Below are 7,008 nucleotides of genomic sequence, written 5' to 3' on the forward strand. Positions count from 1 at the left end.
CTGGTCAAATGAGTCCTGGCGGATAACCTCCCAGGCCAGGTTGCTTGGCAACATCCATTGCTTAAGTTCGGAAGTTACTGTTTCTGAGATCCTGGCAGGCTATGTTTTCAGTGTTTTCTTTTAGAATACAATAAAGTGTTGTTTGGTTGTAAAATGCTAAAGCAATGAGCAGCCAGTTTTGCCACTCACAAGGGCATTGATTTGTAGCAGTGAAAAGGTCAAGCCTGACAGTGAATATAAAATAAGAGAGAGTTTGTACAACAGTGCAGTAATGGGGAGAGCAGTGAAGTGATGGACGGTTTGAGGTTTGGTTTTGTGGTTTGTGTGGAAGACACTACTGCTGTGCTCCTAACCCCATACTCCAGTTCAAATATCTTTACAGGGACAGAACTGCAGATGTAAAACAACATGCTGATCATGTTGAGTGCTGTAATACTGAGCCACAATATCACAGTCTTTGCAGCAACTATTGGAAGGAATTTCCTGTTTACATTTTGTGCTGGAAGCACAGATCATAAACAAGGGACAGCAGACCACACTGTACACTGGGGCAAAGAATACAGAGGTAGAAAAGCTTTACAGTGTTATTGGTGCTAAAATGGGATAGACGTGTGATAGCACACATATTTGTTAAGTGGGCTGACCCTCAAATGACTGGCTAATATGCTATGCTAAAATAATCCCATGTATTCTGCTTAACCTTTAATCTGCCCCCCTTCAACACTCTGCTCCAAGTGGATGAAAGATGGATTAAAAGATATTCTGCAGATGTATGATTGTGTATGTATCCAATTTATTCCAGAGAAAGTGCTTTGTTTTTTCCTGCCTGTGTGCTGTAGATGGCTTCACTCAAACTCTTGATGACACGGTAAGTTTAAACAAACAGACGATTCACGCGTGTGCGCCGACAGCTGGAGCTCCTCATCCTGAAGAAACACTGACATTTAATGGAAGTTAATGAATCCCTTGACAAGATTAAGGGTATATCTGGCAGGGCTGATGTTACCAAAGAGACACCCAAAGGAATCCCCATCTGTGGCCTTATACCTAAAATGGTTCAAACCAGAATCAACACTATTGAAAGTATGTATTCACCTATGGCAATTGGAAAGCATAACGTTTTATATTTCCCCACTATCATAGTCAGTGACACCAAAATCTATTCTAGTTTAGTTTCACTAAAGCTGCAGTGTCATCGGACATGTTCCGGGTACTTCTTGCGGCAGTTGGAGGTTATAAACAACATCCTTAAAGGGATACTCGATACAATCATATTTCATTACCTATTTAATATCCTGTTATGTATGGCTCTGGTGTTTCTAATCATTCTCTGCCTTGCTTACTAACTATTCCAGCAAAACAAATGCTTCTGAAAAGACTCCTGAAAGCAGAGGTGGAACATATTAGTATTGCACCGGCTCCAGTGCACTATATTATTATTTATTACAGGCACTAATAGGTGACTACTATGTCTTTTCAAAAGCTCTTTTTGTTGGACTACTAAAGCTACTAGACATTGTTTTCTGTACTGAAACTGACAGCTTTACAAGGACTTTTACAGAAACAACCATAAAAATTGTGGGAGAACAGAAGAATGTAGCTTAAACAATATATACATATCTTATACAGTAGGTAAACTCATTCGGTAGTATTACTCCTCAAGGGCACAAGTTAAATGTTAATCATGGAAAAGCAACACTTGATCTTTTTTCTTTTATCTCTGATTAATGTCTAACAATAACAGATTTAGTTAAGTTTAGCTCTCCCCTCCATCGTAACTTCTCCTAACTCTACAAGCTTGTGCTTGCTTTCATGCACTTTAGATTACTATCATGCCTTTCTTTCATCTGCCCAGCCTGAGATATGCAAATCTGCTTGTCTGATCTGGAAATATGTTGAAAGAAGCACTAGACATTTTGTGAAACCTCTTCTTCTGCCTCCAGTGATTTAAGACACTAATATTCCCCAGAACACGCAGCAGCCATTGTGAATGGAAGGAATGTTTTATATCCACAGCATGTGTATAATATTCAATGATATCTTAATTATCTCATTGTGTGTTTGCTAATAATATCTTTTTTTTAAATGATTCATCAATAATACATTTTTGGCATGTTTAATCAACTCACCTGTTTATTTTTGCTTTGAGCAGTCTCTGAGCAAGTCAGTGAAAGGTTGAATTGGAGGTGTGCACAGGAATTATTTTTTTCCACCTTAAACAATGGGACAGTTTCCATGGAAAAATAAAAATAAGTCTTATCTTTTTCTCACTTTGTTTTGGTAGTACTTTTGGGCTGTGTGTGTCCTGTGGCAATGTGCCCCGCCCCTGTGTGCATATTATGTGTTGTATGTTGCGTGCGTGTGTTAATGTTGGTGTATAGTCATTGGTACACAGGATATAAACGGGTCTGTGTTTCACGTGTGTTTAAAAAGTGTAGATTTGTATTTAGGCACGAGGAGGGCACAAATCACTTCACGTGCTGGTTAAATGTAATATGTGAGCACGGGGTTGCACAGAATTAATTCACGTGCTGGGATTCAAGTGAATAATTAATTAGTAATTGAATCCCAGCACAACAGTATATATAGATGCACATTTCATTCAGTCGGGGTTGTGTGTTCGGTGAGTGGAGAAGGGGATTGGAGACGGAGGTAATAATAATAGTAATAATCGTTAAAAGAAGCTCACCGTGTTTTGTCTGTTTGGTCCGTTTTTGTTTGTCTTTTTATTTTGGCGTATAGTGCCGTGTCCTGTTTTGTGTTCCAACCTTTTATTTTCTGTTCTGTTTATTAAATGCTGAGCGAAAGCATTCGCTCAGCTTCACCAAACCACACCTCTCTGTCTGTTTATTTCCTGCTTCTGGTCTGACGCCACCCACTCCGGCCGTCTTTGTGACACGTGGTGTCCTGTGTGGGATTTACAGCGCCGCCAGGACTCAGGCCAGAGCAGGAAACGCATTTTTGGATTAAAAAAATAAATAAATATGGCAGAAGACGCCATCAAACTGCGGGACTGGATCCGGGAAAATGCTGGACTGGAGGCCCAGTCGATACCAGTAGCCGTCCGGTTCCTGCGGTTGATGGACAGCGAGCGATGGGAGGCGTATGCGAGGGAACAGACCGTAAGCACCTGGGAGGAAGGTGTGGGATTGGTCCTCAGCTACCTGGAGGCAGTTATAAGTGGAACAGCAGCCCAGGTAGCAGGTCCACCAGCAGAGGAAGAATGCCTGCTGTCCCCGTCTCCACCAGCAGAGGAAGAATGCCTGCTGGTTTTGCCTCCACAGCCCAAGTGGGAGGAGCCAGAGCGTCCACAGCCCGAGCGGGAGGAGCCTGAGCGTCCACAGCCCGAGCGGGAGGAGCCTGAGCGTTCACAGCCCAAGCGGGAGGAGCCTGAGCGTCCACAGCCCAAGCGGGAGGATCTTGCGCGTCCACGGCCCAAGCGGGAGGAGCCTGAGCGTCCACAGCCCAAGCGGGAGGAGCCTGAGCGTCCACAGCCCAAGCGGGAGGAGCCCGAGCGTCCTACGCCTGAGTGGGAGGAGCCCGAACGTCCTACACCTCAGTGGGAGGAGCCCGAACGTCCTACGCCTGAGTGGGGGGAGCCCGAACGTCCTACGCCTGAGTGGGGGGAGCCCGAGCGTCCACAGCCCAAGAGGGGGGAGTCGGTGCGTCCACAGCCCAAAAGGGAGGAGTCGGTGCGTCCACAGCCCAAAAGGGAGGAGTCGGTGCGTCCACAGCCCAAAAGGGAGGAGTCCACAGCCCGAAGAGAGGGAAGTCGGGGCTTCCACAGCCCTAGGACCCAAGCTGCCAGCAGAGGGAGAATACCTGTTGGTTCACCTGCTGCTGCCATCCCGAGAGCTAAAGGGGGAGGAGCCATCGCTGCCATCCCAAGAGCCAGAAGGGGAGGAGTTACAGACGCAACCCCCTGAATTTTTCTGGGGGGGAGAAGGGCAGGATGCTGGTGTCCCCCAGCAGCCTCTATTTATGCTGCTGAAGGGAGCACGGCGCATACCAGCCCAACCGCCACAGCCTCCCTCTGAGTGGCCAGCATCAGCCCCATGGCCTCTGCCTCCACCGCAAGGAGCAGAGCAGCAGGAGCTGCCTCTGCCTCCGCCACCTCCACCGCTTCCTCCACTAGGAGCAGAGGAGCAGGAGCTGCCTCTGCCTCCACCACCGCCAGGAGCAGAGGAGCAGGAGCTGCCTCTGCCTCTGTCTCCGCCACCACCACCGCAAGGAGCAGAGCAGCAGGAGTACGGTGGCCGGAGCCCCAGAAAGGGGAACTGTCGGCCACGAAGAAGGGGGAGGACGTCCGGAGACCACCAACCCCAGCAGCAGTTTCGCTGCCGGAGATCGTGGGGGAGGTCAGGAGACCTGCTCCCACTGCAGCTTCTTTGCTGCTGGAAGTACTGTGGTCGGAGCCCCACCAAAAGGAGCTACCGGCTACAAAGACAGGGGGAGAGGTCAGGAGACCACTTTCCCCAGCAGCAGTTTCGACTGCAGGAACGGACCAGCATGCTGTCAGCCGTGCCACTACCGGCAGGGGTGCTGACAGCATGGCCAGCCATGGGCCCACTGAAGCCTCCCTTCCCAGCCCGAGACTTTGTCCTGGACTGCTGGATTTTTAAGGGGGGAGGTGGCCGTTGAGGCCATGTGTGCTTTGCACAGGGGGGGGTATATGTGGCAATGTGCCCCGCCCCTGTGTGCATATTATGTGTTGTATGTTGCGTGCGTGTGTTAATGTTGGTGTATAGTCATTGGTACACGGGATATAAACGGGTCTGTGTTTCACGTGTATTTAAAAAGTGTAGATTTGTATTTAGGCACGAGGAGGGCACAAATCACTTCACGTGCTGGTTAATTCACGTGCTGGGATTCAAGTGAATAATTAATTAGTAATTGAATCCCAGCACAACAGTATATATAGATGCACATTTCATTCAGTCGGGGTTGGGTGTTCGGTGAGTGGAGAACGGGATTGGAGACGGAGGTAATAATAATAGTAATAATCGTTAAAAGAAGCTCACCGTGTTTTGTCTGTTTGGTCCGTTTTTGTTTGTCTTTTTATTTGGCGTATAGTGCCGTGTCCTGTTTTGTGTTCCAACCTTTTATTTTCTGTTCTGTTTATTAAATGCTGAGCGAAAGCATTCGCTCAGCTTCACCAAACCACACCTCTCTGTCTGTTTATTTCCTGCTTCTGGTCTGACGCCACCCACTCCGGCCGTCTTTGTGACAGTTCTATGTCGTTTTCTTTAGCCAGAGAAATTCTTCCAAATGCAAATAACCTAATTAATATTAAAATATGGGAGGTTATATTTCAATATGTTTTTATTTTTGTTTGTTTTGTTTTTGGCCAATATTGGCAACATACAGTACTATAACTTACAACATTTAACAAAATAAAATAAAATTTTAAAAAAATCTTTCAAATGGCTTTTTAACTGTTAAAACCTACATATTAAAGGAACAAAAATGCTTTTCCCCTATCTAGCTGCTTAAAGTTAGTGACTGCCACTATTCTCCCTGTTTTAGATTATGGTGACAATATTTAACAATTTGCTTCTATGACATCTCTACATAAATGAGATGTAGGCCTACTGTATCATTCATGTGGCAGATTTGTTGTGAGTGTTTGACACATCATTGTCACGTGTACTGTACATTAAACTAGGCTGGCTCTCGCTTATGAACCGTAGGCTTTATCATTGGTAACCGTAGGCATTATCATTGGCGTTTCAGATTTTTTAAGGCTTGGTACCTCCTTATTTGAGTGCTCTGGTAGAAAGGACTAGCATTGGTTATAGTTACACTCTCAGGATTGTGTTATACTGGCTATTCCAAGGGTTTGAACACACGTGGGAGAATTCTTTTGCACGTGAACTCCCGAAGACGTGGAATTGTTTCCATCATAGTTTGAAGATGGAATTTGATAATCTTCTGTTCTCTAAATCATATTTAAGAATTGCTAAGAACTTCCTGCCAATGCTTCTCCTTTAGTCCACATTAACAAATAGATATGTCTTATGTATTCTATTCTTCGATCTCCGTATGCTGCTGATTAAATTGAGCCACACATTTTTTTTTTTACTGTTGTTTGTACTTTGTAATTGTCTCTTTATTGTTTTCCAGGATCCCCTTTGTGAATGAGGCCTCGGTCTCAATGGATAAATCTTCTGTTTAAATAAATAATTACATAAATAAATACACAGTTCAGTAGTTACATATACAAAACTATTCTAGTTTTAACCACTCTCAGATGGTTTGCTCTTTAGTTGTGTTACAGTAATGTGGAGTTTCTCAAGAGCAAGTAGCTGGGCTCCAAAACATATAGTGTGAACAAGTGCTCTGGCTTTTCTGTCCCGTACCACATCATGGGTCGTTACTGCTGTGTTACCTGTTTGACAATGTAAGCAATAATCCTGCTGTGTTACCTGTTTGACAATGTAGGCAATAATCCTGACACCATCGGAGCACTAGAGCGGACATTTTGAAAAGAGCTTTGAAACCAACTTTAAAGTTATAAGTGTAAAAAAGTTGTCAGGATGTTAACAATGAAAATAAAAATTACAGGTATGTTATTTAAATAGTTGTAGCAACGCGTGGGGACATGTAATTCTATATTTTTCAGAACCCCGCTACTTACTCTTTAATTTAAGACAAAAACAGTTTGAAAATACACACAAAAGGTCAAAACCATTGCAAACTATCAGTTCCAGATCCAAGGTCCCACCAATATCTAAGGCCAAACTGCCTTATCGTTATTATATCACCTATGAGTAATTCTGTCTTGAATAGTCATGCTTTATCAGAACCAAGTTAGGCAGCAAAAAACAGCAGCTATATTTCTGGGAATGAGTGCAAGATGTCGGAAGGTCTCCTGCAGTAAACTGTTCACTAAGGTGGGTACCCAGTGCAATGTGTGATGCACGCTGACACACTGGGCATTCCTGCCAGCTTACCTCAAGTAACTCCAGTAAAGGTTTTTAACAGGAAATTAAATGAATGGTGTATGAA

Source organism: Acipenser ruthenus, chromosome 15 (genome assembly GCF_902713425.1).
Source record: "Acipenser ruthenus chromosome 15, fAciRut3.2 maternal haplotype, whole genome shotgun sequence".
NCBI classification, from domain to species: domain Eukaryota; kingdom Metazoa; phylum Chordata; class Actinopteri; order Acipenseriformes; family Acipenseridae; genus Acipenser; species Acipenser ruthenus.